General features: G+C 35.6%; 1 protein-coding gene and 1 non-coding gene across 2 annotated transcripts in view; both read right to left on the reverse strand.

Moving 5' to 3' along the window:
- Nucleotides 1-19285, reverse strand: part of lobo (lost boys) — a 1557146-nt gene that overhangs the window by 1002938 nt on the left and 534923 nt on the right. The gene's annotated exons all lie outside the window — the stretch shown is intronic.
- Nucleotides 12011-12119, reverse strand: LOC137238963 (U6 spliceosomal RNA). Its single transcript, XR_010949265.1, has one exon. It is a non-coding gene; the product is annotated as a U6 spliceosomal RNA (small nuclear RNA).

Raw genomic sequence — 19285 nt, forward strand, 5'->3', positions numbered from 1 at the left:
ATTTCATATTTTTAAATATGCTTACTCGAGTATTCACTATTCTTGATCAATTTGTCTCCTAAAGGACAACTGTCTTTTTCTCCTACAAGTCATAGTTTGCCGGCATTTTTAAGCCTGGTTGAATATTGTCCTAAGTCAATAACTTCATTTGTAAGTTTTAACGAAAATTATTAAATACCCATAAGCAGGTGAACTCTGCGATGAACACTTCTATAAATCAATAGATACATGTTAAAAACCCGCCAATTTTTAAAAAAAGATGCGCCTGAATGGAAAAAAATTCAAAATCACCCTATCTCATAATTTGTTTTAACAACGGTTAAAAAAGCTTTTTCGCAAACTATATTCAGGGTAGCCGTTTCATTTCTAATATGCCTCGAAAAGCTTGTATAATGTAATGTAAACTTGTATGAAAAATTAGATATCCATATACGAGCTTTACAACACACAACAAGCAATGGCGACACATTAGTTCTGCTATTTATGGGGTTGCTATGGGGCTAGGAGGTACCCCGTGAATGCGAAAGTAAAAGTGAACATACTTTTCCATACACAGTACCATGCCTATCTAAAACAACGAATATTGTAGTTACATCACTTGTGCTTTACGACGAATATAAGCGTATAAACGAATCCATTGATTATTTTATTTTTCTTGTTAAAGAGCTAAATGTTATTCGCAAGAAAACGATCAAGAAATTCTTGAGCGTTTTTTTGGCAACAGCAATGTATACATTTACATACATATATCCGTCACTGTATGTTTATAAATATATACTTACACTCGGAAGATTGGACGTTGTGTTGGCCTCAATTTGCAGCGACGGCTCAAGAAACTTGAGGGAGTTGTATAGCGGATTTACGGCAGTTGAGCGTGCCGCACCTTGTCCACTTTTGCTCTGATGTTTTATGTTAAAGGCCGCCTATTATAAATGTTAAATTTAGCAATTATATACATATTTATAAAGAAAAAAAGAACTCACGCGGAAAGAGCAGCGCAGGCTGTTCCACTTGGCAGATACCTTAGATCGCGACATCTTTAAAATATCCGCCACATCTTGCCATTGAGCTCCCTCAAAATCCGGTCCCTGTATTGAGGCGACAGAAAATTCCAGGTCCCGTCCCTGACCTCTACTTCTTGCACCAGCCTCTCAGTTTGCTCCGCTGTCCATTTTTCTGTAAGTTTTCGCACACGCTTCTTTTTTTCTGTGGTACCGACTGGGTGAAGGAAAATTGTAGAATTGGAACCTAACCCATCCATATCGTTGTCCATTTTAACTTTAAACTTTAAACTAAAATGCAACAAATTAATTTATACATTTTTTTACAAATTTTGTAAAATTTACCTTTGTTGTGAAATCAGCTGTGCACACGTTTAATGACAAATTTGCCAGCATGTTGGAAAATCTGTTTTGTGTGTCAAACGTTGCCAACTGCGCTGGCAAACTGAAACTTGGTCGTTTTCACTTATATGCCAATTTGTCTGACAGTGAGCTGTCAAACCTGAATGCAAACGCAACTGACACTATTTGGCAGCACGTTTTCATTATTTAGGCAACATTTGACAACATATATGCCATAATGAAAACCAGCCTTTACGTTGTGATAACGCTCGTATACTATCGACCATGGATGCTCTAAAATGTGAAAACTCTCAATTATCACTAAAGTGCGATTCTTTGTCAGCTGAGATCCGCTCATACTCAATTATCGAAGATAAAAATGGTATAATCTCTACGCTGAGTTCTGAAATTAAAAATCTTGGTAGTATTGTTGCTACAGTTGCTGGTGATCTCAAATCTATTTTCACCAGTGCTGCGGACAACATTAAGCAAACAAACACTGCAATAACAAAACAACCTACAGCAAAAAGCAATTGCAAAGGCAAAGGCAATGAGTTGGCTGTCTCTGCAAGAAAAATCAACTCGAAAGTTGTTATGGCTGCAAAAACAAAACAGGCAGACCCTTTCGAAAATGCAAAAGCAACTCAGTCAGGTGTAACTAGCAAATCAATTTGGGAAGATGATACGACTGTAAATACAAAACATCCACTAGGCTGTACCAAATGATGAGTGTGCTATTGTTGATTTGTCTTCATCACCCAGTTCGTTTAGTGGCGCTGCCGCTTGTTCTACTAATGATGCAAATATCAGTTCTGCTGCACCTGCCAATAATAAAAATGGGTATTCCAGGGTTGTAGATTTGGCCTTCAGGGATCAGTCGCTACTAACCTAACATCTAATAACAATTCTAACTTAGCATATAAAATAAATTCATAAAATCACCCACCATTGTCATAGGTAGTAATTCAAACTCAAAACTTAGCTTAGCTGTTCGATTGAGATGGTTGCATTTGTCATCTTTTAAGCCAACGGTAAACGCTAGAGATATTGTCGATTATGTCTCACATAATGTAAACATCTCTCCTTCATTAATTCACTGCTTTAAATTAATAAAGAAAGGTGCAGACTCCAGTTTGTTATCAAGATGTAATTTTAAACTTGGAGTTTCGCCTTCAATATATAATACGCTTCTTGAGTATCCGCTATGGCCATCGGACGTCAAAATTAACCCTTTCCGTTTTTTTCAAAAACCAAAGGGTTCAACTGCAAAACCTTAGCAATATGCGGTAATATAAAAAATTAAATATCTATTATCAAAATATATCGGGGTTGAGAACGAAATCTAAAGATATATTTTTAGCCACTTCACGATGCAACTATGATGTCTACGTCATTGTTGAGACTTGGCTTAATAATGACTTCTCTGGCTCAGCATTTTTTGATCAAAGTCTGTTGAACAATGGGCGTGGCACGAACCACTTTTAAATGAAGGTAATTTAGAAGTTTTGCAAGCTGTAATTTGGCAGTCGTTGAAGATATCATGATGAAATTTGACAGGAACGTTACTCTTATTACTTTATGTCTGCTTAATAAAAATTAGCAAAATCGTAGAACGATCGCGCCCACTTTTTAAAAAATTTTTTTTTTAAATTCAAATTTTAAAAGAAAAGTTAATATCTTTACAGCATATAAGTAAATTATGCCAACATTCAACTCCAGTAATAATATGGTGGAAAAAAATACAAAAATAAAAGAAAATTTCAAAATGGGCGTGGCTTCGCCCTTTTTCATTTAATTTGTCTAGGATGCTTTTAATGCCATAAGTCGAACAAAAGTTAACCAATCCTTGTGAAATTTGGTAGAGGCTTAGCTTCTAGGACGGCAACTGTTTTCTGTGAAAAAGGGCGAAATCGGTTGAAGCCGCGCCAAGTTTTTATACACAGTCGACCGCCTGTCCTTCCGCTCGGCCTTTAACACGATAACTTGAGCAAAAATCGATATATCTTTACTAAACTCAGTTCACGTACTTATCTGAACTCACTTTGTATTGGTATAAAAAATGTCCGAAATCCGACTATGACCACGCCCACTTTTTCGATATCGAAAATTACGAAAAATGAAAAAAATGCCATAATTATATACCAAATACGAAAAAATGGATGAAACATGGTAATTGTATTGGTCTATTGACGCAAAATATAACTTTAGAAAAAAACTTGCTAAAATGGGTGTGACACCTATCATATTAAGTAGAAGAAAATGAAAAAGTTTTGCAGGGCGAAATCAAAATCCCTTGGAATCTTGGAAGGAATACTGTACGTGGTATTACATATATAAATAAACTAGCGGTACCCGACAGATGATGTTCTGGATCACCCTGGTCCACATTTTGGTAGATATCTCGAAAACGCCTTCACATATACAACTAAGGACCACTCCCTTTTAAAACCCTCATTAATACCTTTAATTTGATACCCATATCGTACAAACACATTCTAGAGTCACCCCTGGTGCACGTTTATGGCGATATCTCGAAAAGGCGTTCACATATAGGACTAAGGCCCACTCCTTTTTAAAATACTCATTAACACCTTTCATTTGATACCCATATCGTACAAACAAATTCTAGTCACCCCTGGTCCACCTTTATGGCGATATATCGAAAAGGCGTCCACCTATAGAACTAAGGTCCACACCCTTTTTAAATTCTCATTAACACCTTTCATTTGATACCCATGTCGTACACAAAAGTTCTAGAGTCACCCCTGGTCTACCTTTATGGAGATATCTCGAAAAGGCGTCCAGCTATAGAACTAAGACTCACGCCCTTTTAAAATAGTCATTAACACCTTTCATTTGATACCCATATCGTACAAACAAATTCTAGAGTCACCCCTGGTCCACCTTTATGGCGATATCTCGAAAAGGCGTCCACCTATAGAACTAAGGCCCAAACCCTTTTAAAATACTCATTAGCACCTTTCATTTGATACCCATATTGTACAAACGCATTCTGGAGTCACCCCTGGTCCACCTTTATGTCGATGTCTCGAAATGGCATCCACCTATAGAACTAAGGCCCACGCCATTTTAAAATATTCATTAACACCTTTCATTTGATACCCATATCGTACACAAAAGTTCTAGAGTCACCCCTGGTCTACCTTTATGGAGATATCTCGAAAAGGCGTCCACCTATAGAAATAAGACCCACGCCCTTTTAAAATAGTCATTAACACCTTTCATTTGATACCCATATCGTACAAACAAATTCTAGTCACCCCTGGTCCACCTTTATGTCGATATTCCGAAAAGGCGTCCACTTATAGAACTAAGGCCCACTCCCTTTTAAAATACTCATTAACACCTTTCATTTGATACCCATATCGTATAAATAAATTTTAGGGTCACCCCTGGTCCACCTTTATGTCGATATCTCGAAATGGCATCCAACTATAGAACTAAGGCCCACGCCATTTTAAAATATTCATTAACACCTTTCATGTGATACCCATATCGTACAAACAAATTCTAGAGTCACCCCTGGTCCATCTTTATGGCGATATCTCGAAAAGGCATCCACCTATAGAACTAAGGCCCACTCCCTTTTAAAATACTCATTAACACCTTTCATTTGATACCCATACCGTACAAACAAATTCTAGAGTCACCCCTGGTCTACCGTTATGGAGATATCTCGAAAAGGCGTCCACCTATAGAACTAAGACCCACGCCCTTTTAAAATAGTCATTAACACCTTTCATTTGATACCCATATCGTATAAACAAATTCTAGAGTCACCCCTGGTCCACCTTTATGGCGATATCTCGAAAAGGCGTCCACCTATAGAACTAAGGCCCACACCCTTTTAAAATAATCATTAGCACCTTTCATTTGATACCCATATTGTACAAACGCATTCTAGAGTCACCCCTGGTCCACGTTTATGGCGATATCCCGAAAAGGCGTCCACCCATAGAACAAAAGCCCACTCCCTTTTAAAAAACTTATTACACTTTTCGTTTGACACCCATATTGTACAAACGCATTATAGAGTCAACCCAGGTCCACTTTTATAACGATATTCCGAAAAGGCGTCCACCTATAGAACTAAGGCCCACTCCCTTTTAAAATACTCATTAACACCTTTCATTTGATACCCATATAGTACAAACAAATTCTAGAGTCACCCCTGGTCCACATTTATGGCGATATCTCGAAAAGGCGTCCACATATAGAACTAAGGCCCACGCCCTCTTAAAATACTCATTAACACCTTTTATTTGATACCCATATCGTACAAAATAAATTCTAGAGTCACCCCTGGTCCACCTTTATGGCGATATCTCGAAAAGACGACCACCTATAGAACTTAGGCCCACTCCCTTTTAAAATTATCATTAACACATTTCATTTGATACCCATATCGTACAAAAAAATTCTCGAGTCAGGTCTGGTCCACCTTTATGGCGATATCCCTAAATGGCGTCCATCTATAGATCTATGGCCCACTTCCTCTTAAAATACTCTTTAATACCTTCCATTTGATACACATGTCATACAAACACATTCCAGGGTTACCCTAGGTTCCTTTTACAACATGGTGATTTCCCTTACTTTGTCTCCACAGCTCTCAACTGAGTATGTAATGTTCGGTTACACCCGAACTTAGCCTTTCTTACTTGTTAAAGATCAGTATACTTCTTATATGACGCAGTTCAATGTTCTTGATAAGTTTTTGTACAATAAATACGTTCCTCGAGTTGAAGATGAGTTGAAAGTTAATCCTAAATCTTTTTATAATCAGCGTTCTTTGCACACAGAGTATATTAACTTTGATTGGATAACGGTTGTTTGTACAGGTATAAAGGAATTGAGATAGATATAGACTTCCATATATCAAAATCATCAGTATCGAAAAAAAATTTGATTGAGCCATTTCCGTACGTCTGTCTGTCCCTTAACACGATAACTTGAGGAAATTTTGAGGTATCCTGATGAAATTTGGTATGCAGGTTCCTGGACACTCATCTCAGATCGCTATTTAGAATGAAAGATATCGGACTATAACCACGCCCACTTTTTAGATATCGAAAATTTCGAAAAACCGAAAAAGTGTGATAATTTATTATCAAAGGCGGAAAAAGCGATGAAACTTGGTGGGTGGGTTGACCTTATGATGCAGAACAGAAATTTAGTAAAAGTTTGGAAAATGGGCGTGGCACCGCCCACTTTTAAAAGAAGGTAATTAAAAAGTTTTGCAAGCTGATTTGACAGTCGTTGAAGATATCATGATGAAATTTGGCAGGAACTTTACTCCTATTACTGTATGTGTGTTTAATAAAAATTAGCAAAATCGGATGAAGAACACGCCCACTTTAAAAAAAAAAATTTAAGTCAAATTTTAAGTAAATTATGTCAAAATTCAACTCCAGTAATGATATGGTGCAACAAAATACAAAAATAAAATAAAATTTCAAAATGGGCGTGGCTCCACCCTTTTTCATTTAATTTGTCTAGAATACTTTTAATGCGATAAGTCGAACAAAAATTTACCAACCCTTGTCAAATTTGGTAGGGGCATAGATTCTATGACGATAAATGTTTTCTGTGAACATGGGGGAAATCGGTTGAATCCACGCCCAGTTTTTATACACACTCGACCGTCTCTCCTTCCGCTCGGCCGATAACACGAAAACTTGAGCAAAAATCGATATATCTTTACTAAACTTAGTTCACGTACTTACCTGAACTCACTTTATATTGGTATAAAAAATGGCGACATCCGACTACGACTACGCCCACTTTTTCGATATCGAAAATTACGAAAAATGAAAAAATTAAAAATGAAATAATTAAAAAATTATTTTTAAATTAAACGGTTTTATTGAAAACAATACTTACAAGAAGTAATGATAATACTAAAAGCTAGAAAATAATTAGGTAGGTCCTAGGTAGTAGTCATCACACTCCTCATCAACCTAGGGCGTTGATCAGACAATCAATAAAAGAGTTGGACGCGTGAAAATTCTCAAAATGTGATTAGGGTTCAGTTGGTCTTATATATGACTATCAATAGAAATTTAAGCATCCAACGCATTTAATTAATTATCTGATCAATGCCCTAGATTGATGAGGAGTGTGATTATTAGTACCTAGGACCTACCTAATTATTTTCTAGCTTTTAGTGCTTTTACCGAATATTTAGGCTGGTGGCGTAAACAATTAATATTACCTCATGTAAGTATTGTTTTCAATAAAACCTTTTAACTAAAAAAAATTTGTATTTATTTTATTTTCAATTTTTTAGTCTTTATTTAATTGCCTATTATTTATCAATCTATTTAGTTCATTTAGTGACTCATTACTGCAAGGACTTTCCTGACAATTCGTTACAATCTAATTCCTCATACATAATCCTTCTAGAGACTTTACTCGAATCTGCGCCACGTATGCTTGTCCCTCCTCCAGCTCCAAGATATTCTGATGTAATTTCTATCGGATTGTATGTAATATTGTTCCAAATATAGCCAAATCGGGCATCATAGGTCGCTTTCTATTCATGTATGTATTATGTGTTCCAAATATGCACCACAAATGCGACTTTTTTGAATATCACGATCTTTGCGCCACCTAGCGGGGATTTTTTATTAAATATTAACTATCTCGATCCTTGGGCCACTTATCGGCTATTTTTCCATAGGTCGCTTTCTATTATTGTGTGTATTATGTGTTCCAAATATGAGCCAAATCGGACCACAAATACGATTTTTGTGAATATCTCGATCCTTGCACGACCTAGCGGCATTCTTTTTCATAAGTCGCCTTCTATTCTTGTATGTATTATGTTTTCCAAATATGAGCCAAATCGCACCACAAATACGATTTTTGTGAATATCTCGATCCTTGCGCCACCTAGCGGCATTTTTTTCATAAGTCGCTTTCTATTCTTGTATGTATTATGTTTTCCAAATATGAGCCAAATCGGACCACAAATACGATTTTTGTGAATATCTCGATCCTTTCGCTACCTAGCGGCAAATTTTTTTTCTATTATTGCATTGTCATCGGGTTCTGAACAATATTCCAAGTTTCAAGCTTGCAGCTTATCGGGAAGTTACTTAAATTTCAATTACAAAATTAGTGCCAGCCATCCAACCAGCCAGCCTGTCAAGTCAACCTAAATAAAACCGTTTAAAAAGGGATGAAACATGGTAATTGGATTGGTTTATTGACGCAAAATATATTTTTAGAAAAAAATTTGTAAAATGGGTGTGGCACCTACCATATTAAGTAGAAGCCCTTGGAATCTTGGCAGGAATACTGTTCGTGGTATTACATATATAAATAAATTATCGGTACCCGACAGATGATGTTCTGGGTCACCCTGGTCCACATTTTGTTCGATATCTCGAAAACGCCTTCACATATACAACTAAGGACCACTCCTTTTTAAAACCCTCACTAATACCTTTAATATGATACCCATATCGTACAACCACATTATAGAGTCACCCCTGGTCCACCTTTATGGCGATATGTCGAAAAGGCGTCTACCTATAGAACTAAGGCCCACTATCTTTTAAATAATCACTAACACTTTTCATTTGATACCCATATCATACAAACGCATTCTAGATTCACCTGGTTCACCGTCCACCTATAGTATAAAAGATTAAAAAGAATAATCGGTTTGGTGAGATGTTAATATCAATGAGCGAATGCTTGAATGCTTTATTCAAATGTTGTCAGCTTATTTATACTAAATTATTCTAAACATATTCTTACATACATGTTTACTTTAAGCATACATACGTACATACATATTTACCTTAAGCATACATACGTACATGCCTATATACAACTCGACACAAAATATGTACCTACACATCTGTGTTGAGCTGTGACTTCTGTGGGAAATGCAATGTCCGCAAATTTGCCGGAATGCAAATTTGGTTTGGTCGTGCGTTGTACACACACCTGTATTAAATCGTGTGAATTGCTATGTCAGCAACAATTAGCAGATGCCTTTTTTTGTGTTGATGAAAATTTTGACTCTTTTTGTTACAGGGTAACATATTAATTGATTTACTTATTTTGCATTGAAATTATTGCCTGTTTACACTACATCTCCCTTTTTTTCAGAATGCTTATGCATTTGGAGAATGCATGAGCATTCTATTTTTATATAGTTAAGTATAAATTAATTCTATATTTTGTATTTTATGTTTGTAGGTTGAAAATTTACTTATTCTATTAATTTAAGTCTATTTTTGTGTATTATTATTTTCTTATTATTTATGATATTGCTATTTTCTATGTTACTTATGTAAATTTTTGCTTATCCTCATTTCCTATTCTAGATGGGATTAAATTTTCATTATTTTTATTATCGATATTTTCTACTTCGTATGGTATTAGCGTAAAATTATTATTTTTATCGATTTTTTCTACCTTATAGGTTATTAATAAAATAGTTTTTCCTATTGATATTTTTTTTATTTTGCAGGTTATTAATTAAATTATTTTTCCTATTGAAATTTTTCTATTCCGCAGGTCATAATAAAGTTATTTTTCTTATTGATATTTTCTATTCCGCAGGTCATTAATAAAATTACTTTTCCTATGCTACAGAGCCCTATATATCTACTATCTATTTATCTAGATCCAAAAATCCTATTATCTAAATTTATGACCTCTCTAAAAGGTGAGGTTTCCCTAGATGAAAACAGTTAAACAAAGTTTTTTTTATTGGTAGTCCATTTCAAATTAAAATTGAAACGTATAGAATAAGTTATGTTTACAGTCATCATTGGTTGAAAATTGACATTGATCTAAAACCGGTATCTTTGAGCGTATGATATACAGTAGATTGGGTAGATTCATTTGCTGCTAGAGCAAGGAGTAGGTATATAGTGATAAGTGGTTAAACCAATGGGTACAGTGGATGCAAAAATTTTTAATATATTTTCTTATACCATTTTTCATATTTTCCAGCAATATTTTTATTAGATCTTATGTGTCATGCGATTTTCTGTGTGGCCTTCCCAGATGGGATCGTCATGATATTTATGAACAACTTTTTTAATTTCTGTCGATATTTGTCACGTGCATAACTTCTGGGGTTAATGCAAACATTAGATCTTTGAGAACTTGGGTTCCTATTTTATATTTTTAAATATGCTTACTCGAGTATTCATTATTCTTGACCAATTTGTCTCCTAAGGGACAACTGTCTTTTTCTCCTACAAGTCGTAAATTTCCATCATATTTAAGCCTGGTTGAATATTGTCATAAGTCAATAACTTCGTCAACAATCTGGTTGCTTGTATTACGCTACATTTTTCTATCTTTTTGGATGAAAACGAGCGTGACATGTCTAATTGCAAATTTATTTATTAAGCGCTTTATTTATAATAATGTTCTCTTTGTGACTTTTTATTTTCTTCATTCTGGCTGGTTTTTAAGTTTCCGATCTTGTGGTAACTTTAGATATTTTGCATATTTCCACTTACGTATGGTATTTAGTCAAGCATTATGTTGCGAAAGGTTTGTGGTACAAATCTTCTACCTTGACAGCTTTCATAGATGTTATTTTGATTAATTTCTATTGAATTAGCAAATTCTTGAACTTAGACGGTGCTAAAGAAGCTGTCTTAGCAAATTCTTCTATTGAGTGAGGCATTTTGCAGTGATTCATTTGTAATTGTTTACTGTTCTTATCGAAATTGGGTTGAGTTTAGATGGTTTAGGGTGTTAAATTTGAATATTATATCAATAGCACGATTACGAAGGTTAAAACTGCCAGCCAAACATCTGAGATGTTTCGGTTAATTTTTGGCTCTGGTTCAGGTGGTGGTTCATATTTTAATATTATATTTTCTGATGTTTCAGAATTTCTTTTTCCTACCTCGAAACCAGCTATGGGGTTAGCTTTCATACATGAAGTCATTTTAAAGAGATGATGTGATTTAAGGAGAAAATTAAAGAGAAAATAAAAATTTATTCCTGTTTTTTCGGGGGGTAGAAAAATGCTTATTTCTTTGTTTTTTATGTTTATTATATTAAGCATTCCATTTTACTTTTGTTTTTTTTTTTTTATTTAGTTAGCATTATAAAAGTTATTATTTAAAAGGTTTATTTCAAAAAATGTTTGCTCTTAAGGAAAAATTTGTTTAGTTTAAAATTTTTGACATTTGTAATTTTTCTTACAAAATTTTCTGAAAAAAAATTTTTTTTCAAATGATGAATAGTTAAATACAATTTATTTATGAAAAATTCATTCCTATGCTATTTTCTTTTTTTTATTTTGTTTTCTATGCCATTTTGGGCTTAAAAAAATTTCTATTTTGGAAAAACTCCATTAAACATTTCAAAAACAATTTTTTTTTCATATTTAAGGAGTTTTATGAAAACGACCTAAGCACTTGACTTTAATTTTGTATGTCTGGTAACATAACTCAATAATTACTAACAAAAAGTTTTTACAGCAAAAATTGAATTTTTGCTTGTCAACAGGCAGTGTTAGGTTGCCCGAATATTTTCCTGCTTAAAAATAATGTCTAAATTGTCAATCTGACTTCATAATTAAGCTAATTATAATTATTATACTTATATTTATTATGCTGCCAGTCCTATTTTATATCATCTTATCACCATTGGACATTAAAAATGTGGAACGCTTCACGATTTTGCATGTCATCCTTGCGCAGGGGCCATGCTTATCTTCTCTGTATCGTTCCAATTTTAGTATATGTTCTGTCGAAGTTTTTCAACTGCCACAATTTTCATGTGATCTTTATAGTTGGTGCCCAAATTTAATTCATCAAAAACAAAAAGCGAAATTTGTGTTTGTCCCGCGATAAAAATTGGATTCGGAAAAATACGTTCTATACCTTCTGTTTTCCTTTTACAAGGCTTAGGCTGTAATCAGCCAGTATAATCCTTACCAATGAATTAGGCTGAATAATCAGCCAGTATAATCAAGGGAGGATCGCCATATAAAAGATTAAAAAGAATAATCGGTTTGGTGAGTTGTCAATATCAATGAGCGAATGCTTGAATGCTTCTTTATTCAAATATTATCAGCTTATTTATACTAAATTATTCTAAACATATTCTTACATACATATTTACTTTAAGCATATATACTTACATACATATTTACCTTAAGCATACATACTCACATACCTAAATATAACTCGACACAAAATATGTACATAAACATCTGTGTTGAGCTGTGACTTCTGTGGGAAATGCAATGTCCGCAAATTTGCCGGAATGCAAATTTGGTTTGGTCGTGCGTTGTACACACACCTGTATTAAATCGTGTGAATTGCTATGTCAGCAACAATTAGCAGACGCCTTTTTTTGTGTTGATGAAAATTTAGACTCTTTTTGTTACAGGGTAGCATATTGTAACGATTTTACTGAAAATCCCCTAATTTGCAATCCTCTGCTAAGTTCGAATCACTAAACTGTTGAATAAATAACTCCAATTTGTAATAATGCAAAATGACCTTTATTAAAGTACTTCACAATAACACTCAAACTGTGCAACGAATAGCTTGCTTAATAACCACACTGATTGATAGCTCAATGAAACTCTACTATTCCAAATAATACTGCTATGGCTCGCTAGATATCATCTTAATCGAAACTGCTTGACAACTCAAATCAAACTGAATTACAGCGCCTTTACATCTGTCGCCTTTTATACTCTTTGGTTTCCTCGTTCGCATCTTCTAGAATCTACTAGTCCAGTAGCTCTCAAACTTCTCAGCTGTAACTAAAATTGCACAATTTTATAGTTTTTCTCATTGCATACTTATAGGAGTATCTCAGATATATGCATGTGTTAGTGCATTGACTCTCCGCTGCTCGTATACGTACATGGTACATATATGTAGACGCAGTTTCTGTTTCGTTTATGTAGATACATAATTAATGAATTATTGATGTGCATTCACGTCACTGCTTAGCATCGGCTTAGAGACGGCAGCACTCCTTAGTTTTGCTAATATTCGTAACAATATTAACTGATTTACTAATTTGGCATTGAAATTGTTGGCTGTTTACACTACAATAGAACTAAGGCCCACTCCCTTTTAAAATACTCATTAACACCTTTCACTTGATACCCATATCGTACAAACACATTCTAGAGTCACCCCTGGTCCACCTTTATGGCGATATCTCGAAAAGGCGTCCCCCTATATAACTAAGGCCCACTCCCTTTTAAACTACTCATTAACACCTTTTATTTGATACCCATATCGTAAAAACAAATCCTAGAGTCACCCCTGGTCCACCTTTATGGCGATATCTCGAAAAGGCGTCCACCTATAGAACTAAGGATCACTCCCTTTTAAAATTCTCACTAACACCTTTCATTTAGTATCCACATCGTACAAACACATTCTAGAGTCACCCCTGATCCACGTTTATGGCGATATCCCGAAATGGCGTCCACCTATAGAACAGCGGGCACTCCCTTTTAAAATACTCTTTAATACCTTCCATTTGATACACATGTCATACAAACACATTCCAGGGTTACCCTAGGTTCATTTTCCTACATGGTGTGTATGTAATGTTCGGTTACACCCGAACTTAACCTTCCTTACTTGTTGGAACTATGTTCATTCAAAGAAAGTTTGTTCTAATATACCAACCTGTTTGAAATTTAATGACATTTGCTCTAACATTTTGGTCGATTCGGTAAACCTTTTTGCTGACTTTTTCAAATCTACTTTTGTTGTTGAGGCCGATAACTTTGATAAAAGGTATCTTACTTATAACCCCAAACCATTAGACTTTTGGTCTTTATCCGTATCTGAACCCGATATTATCTTGGGTATGCCCTCCTTAAAGTCCTTAATCAAAAATTATATTTTTCTGATCGCTGGAAACTGGCGTCGATCACCCCTATCTTCAAGTCTGGCAATAAAAATGAAGTAAAGAATTATAGGTCAATATCCAAACTGTCAACATGTTCAAAACTTTTTGAAAAGGTAGTTAAAAACAATTTATCATTCGCTATCAATAGAATAGTCGATCCATGTCAGCATGGTTCCATTGCGGGACGTTCGACTGCTACAAATCTGGCTGTTTTCTCTCAGTTTTGTGTCTCTGCGTTTAAGGATGGATGTCAAGTTGACACCATATACACGGATTTTTCAAGGCTTTTTACACAGTTTCGCACAAATTACTTCTGTGGAAACTTGAAAACATGGGCTTTCACTCAAGTTTTCTGCGTGACTGAAGTCCTATTTGGAAAATAGAATCTCTTTTGTTGAAATCGAGATAGCTAAGTCTTATGAATTCTAAGCAACCTCGGGTTTACCACAAGGTAGCATCCTTGGTCCTATTTTGTTCTTATTAATAATGTCGGCTCATACATAAACTATTCGAATTATTTGCTTTATGCTGACGACTTAAAACTCTTTCGGAAGATCTCCTGTACTTCTGATGCATTGCGCCTGCAAGAAGATCTGAATGATATAAATAATTGGGCCTTTCAAAATAATCGGCGACTCAATATTAGTAAATGCTGTCACATGACGTATACTAAGTCTATGAATGTGGTTTCATTCGCGTACTCGATTTCAAATGTAACTCTTGCCTCAATTAATGAGTTTCGCGATCTTGGCGTAATTTTTACTCATCTTTTACTTTTGGTAGTCATGTAAACTATCTCATACCAAAGGCTTATACCAACTTAGCTTTCTTGCGACGATATGCTAAGGATTTCAAGGACCAATATACCAGGAAAATCTTATACAATGCCTTAGTGCGTTCTAAAATTGAGTATGCTTCAGCCATCTGGAATCCGATACACTCTTCACACTCTTTAAGAACACACACTCTAAGAACGTTTTGTTCAAAATGTAATGTTTATTTTTGATATAATATCCGGTGCCATTGACTGCTCAGAACTACTTAGACAGTTGACTTTCAATGTCCCTAACCGAGCTCTCCGTTTTCACAGTACTTTCCGCGTTGAAGTGCTGCGTTCAAATTACTTCAGTTTCGCACCTCTTCTAAGAGGTCTTGTAGAATTTAATCGCCTATCCAGAAGCCTTGACCTGGGCTTTGCCATGCCAAGGTCTCTGTTTAAGGCACGCATTGAGTCTTATTACTTATCTCCGTAAATCTTATTTTAAAATAGTTAAACTAGTACAAAGTTAACCCGTAATCTAGGCATTAATGTTGTTACCATTTGATTTAATAAAGATATAAAATGAAACAAGTAAGGAAGGCAAAGTTCGGGTGTAACTGAAAATTACATACTCAACTGAGAGCTTTGGAGACAAAATAAGGGAAAATCACCATCTAGGAAAATTAACTAGGGTAACCCTGGAATGTGTTTGTATGACATGGGTATCAAATGGAAGGTATTAAAGAGTATTTTAAAAGGGAGTGAGCCATAGTTCTATAGCTGGACGCCATATCGGGATGTCGCCATAAAGGTGGACCAGGGGTGAATCTAGAATATGTTTTTACGATATGGGTATCAAATGAAAGGTGTTAATGAGTATTTTAAAAAAGAGTGGGCCTTAGTTCTATAGGTCTTTTCGAGATATCGGCATAAAGGTGGACTCGGAGTGACTGTAGAATGTGTTTGTACGATATGGGTATCAAACGAAAGGTGTTAATAAGTATTTTAAAAGGGAGTTGGCCTTAGTTCTATAGGTGGACGCCTTTTCGAGATATCGCAATAAGGGTGGACCAAGGGTGACTCTAGAATGTGTTTGTACGATATGGGTATCTAATGAATGGTGGTAAGAGTATTTTAAAAGGGAGTGATCGTTAGTTCTTTTCGAGATATCGCCATAAAGGTGGACCAGTAGTGGAATTCACTAACTTATAACGATGCGATTTGACGAGATTTTATTTAACGATTTTGTCGCTTGCCTTATCGAGTGTACTATTCACTAACTTAGTTTTAACTACTCGCAATAAATGGCATTTAAATAAAAAAAATAAATGTAAGGCGCGATAACCTCCGAAGATATCTAAGGCCGAGCTTCTCTTCCAATTTGCGTCGTGCTCCTCTTGATTTTCCCTACAAATTGGCCGGACGGGACCTACATGTTTTATGCCGACTCCGAACGGCATCTGCAAAGCAGATGGGTTTTCACTGAGAGCTTTTCATGGCAGAAATACACCCGGAGTGCTTGCCAAACACTGCCGAGGGGCGACCCCGCTTAGAAAAATTTTCTTCTAATTGAAATATCTTATTTCTAAAATTTTGATGTTGCTTTGCCCGGGAGTTGAACCCAGGGCATACGGTGTGATAGGCGGAGCACGCTACCCATTATACCACGGTGGCCGCGCATGGCATTTAAATTTTATTTTAATAGTAGAAAGGTGGCAGCACAGCGTAACTAAACCAAAAAAATGCGAAAATCAGAAAAGGAATGCCAAAAAATAAATAAATTCCGTATACTAACTGCTTTTAGAAGTCATTATTGTGCAAATTTATATATATTGAAAATGCGGTATTAATTTTTTTTTCTCTGTTGATAACGCTGTTATTCTTGTACCCCTTAATTGACCATCAAGTTGAGAAATAATATCATGAGCCAAGTCTGGGGTTAGTCGGTACAGCTTTCGAAACTCCGTTGTATTCAATTAGGACGGGTTATCTACTTCTCTAAGAAGGTGTCTGTCCACTGGCGATGGACTTAGCAATTCTTCATGTTGTGATAAAACGTACGCCAAGTACTCAAATGCAATTTGATTTATAAAGCAGCTTTTCGTGTTTGAAAGTATTTAATTAAAGTTCCGTTTTTCTTTTTTAACTAACATTGCCAGAACTATTAATTTCGTAATTTTTAACGCAGCCTATTTACTTGCCGTTTATTTAACAACAAAGCTGGCCATCGATAAACAAGTATCGATAGAATATAGGTACTGAATAACGAAATCGTTATAGCTATCGATACGCAAATAAAGCGATGGCAAATGTGGTTAAAAAAGTTAGTGAATTCCACTACACGGGTGACTCTAGAATGCGTTTGTACGATATGTGTATCAAATGAAAGGTGTTAATGATTATTTAAAAGGGAGTGGGCCTTAGTTCTATAGGTGGAGGCCTTTTCGAGAAATGGCCATAAAGGAGGACCAGGGTTGACTCTATAACGTGTCTGTACGATATGGGTATCAAATGAAAGGTGTTAATGAGTATTTTAAAAGGGAGTTGGCCTTAGCTCTATAGGTGGACGCCTCTTCGAGATATTGTCATAAAGGTGGACCAGGAGTGACTCTAGAATGTGTTTGTACGTTATGGGAATCAAATAAAAGGGGTTAATGAGTATTTTAAAAGGGAGTGGGCCTTAGTTCTATAGGTGGACGCCTTTTCGACATATCGGCATAAAGGTGGACCAGGGGTGACTCGAGAATGTGTTTGTACGATATGGGAATCAAACGAAAAGTGTTAATGAGGATTTTAAAACGGAGTGGGTCTTAGTTCTATAGGTGGATACCTTTTCGAGATATCGCCATAAAGGTGGACCACGGGTGAGTTTTTAACGTGTTTGTAAGATATGGGTATCAAATTAAAGGTACTAATGAGGGCTTTAAAAGGGAGTGGCCCTTAGTTTTATATGTGAAGGCATTTTCGAGATATTGACCAAAATGTGGAACAGGTTGACTCAGAACATCATCTGTCGGGTACCGCTAATTTATTTATATATGTAATACCACGATACTGTTCCTGCCAAGATTCCAATGGCTTTTGATTTCGCCCTGCAGAACTTTTTCATTTTCTTCTGCTTAGTATGGTAGGTGTCACACCCATTTTACATAGTTTTTTCCAAAGTTATGTTTTGCGTCAACAAACCAATCCAATTACCATGTTTCATCCCTTTTTTTCATATTTGGTATAGAATTATGGCATTTTTTTAATTTTTCGTAATTTTCGATATCGAAAAAGTAGGCGTGGTCATAGTCGGATTTCGGCCATTTTTTATACCAAGATAAGGTGAGTTCAGATAAGTACGTGAACTAAGTTTAGTAAAGATATATCGATATTTGCTCAAGTTATAGTGTTAACGGCCGAGCGGAAGGACAGACGGTCGACTGTGTATAAAAACTGGGCGTGGCTTCAATCGATTTCGCCCATTTTCACAAAAAACAGTTATCGTCATAGAATCTATACCCCTACCAAATTTCACAAGGATTGGTAAATTTTTGTTCGACTTATGGTATTAAAAGTATTCTAGACAAAATAAATGAGAAAGGGCGGAGCCACGCCCATTTTGAAATTTTCTTTTATTTCTGTATTTTATTGCACCATGTAATTACTGGAGTTGAATGTTGACATAATTTAATATATAAAATTTTTTGTTAAAAATTGGCTTTAAACAATTTTTTTTTAAAGGAGTGGCTCTAGAATGTGTTTGTACGATATGGGTATCAAATGAAAGGTGTTAATAAGTATTTTAAAGGGAGTGATCCTTAGTTCCATAGGTGGACCCCTTTTCGAGATATCGTCATAAAGGTGGACCAGGGGTGACTCTAGAATGCGTTTGAACGATATGGGTATCAAATGAAAGGTGTTAATGAGTATTTTAGAAGGGAGTGGGCCTAAGTTCTATAGGTGGACGCGTTTTCGAGATATCACCATAATTGTGGACCAGGGGTGACTCCAGAATGTGTTTGCACGATATGGGTATCATATGAAAGGTGTTAATGAGCATTTTAAAAAGGGAGTGGGCCTTAGTTCTCTAGGTGGACGCCTTTTCAAATACCGATAAAGGTGGACCAGGGGTGAATCTAGAATGTGTTTGTTCGATACGGGAATCAAACGGAAGGTGTTAATGAGTACTTTAAAAGGGAGTGGGCCTTAGTTCTAAAGGTGGACGCCTTTTCGATATACAGATAAAGGTGGATCAGGGGTGACACTCGAATGTGTTTGTATGATATGGGTATCAAAC

The sequence above is a fragment of the Eurosta solidaginis genome, chromosome 1, assembly GCF_040869045.1.
Source record: "Eurosta solidaginis isolate ZX-2024a chromosome 1, ASM4086904v1, whole genome shotgun sequence".
In the NCBI taxonomy this organism is placed as follows: domain Eukaryota; kingdom Metazoa; phylum Arthropoda; class Insecta; order Diptera; family Tephritidae; genus Eurosta; species Eurosta solidaginis.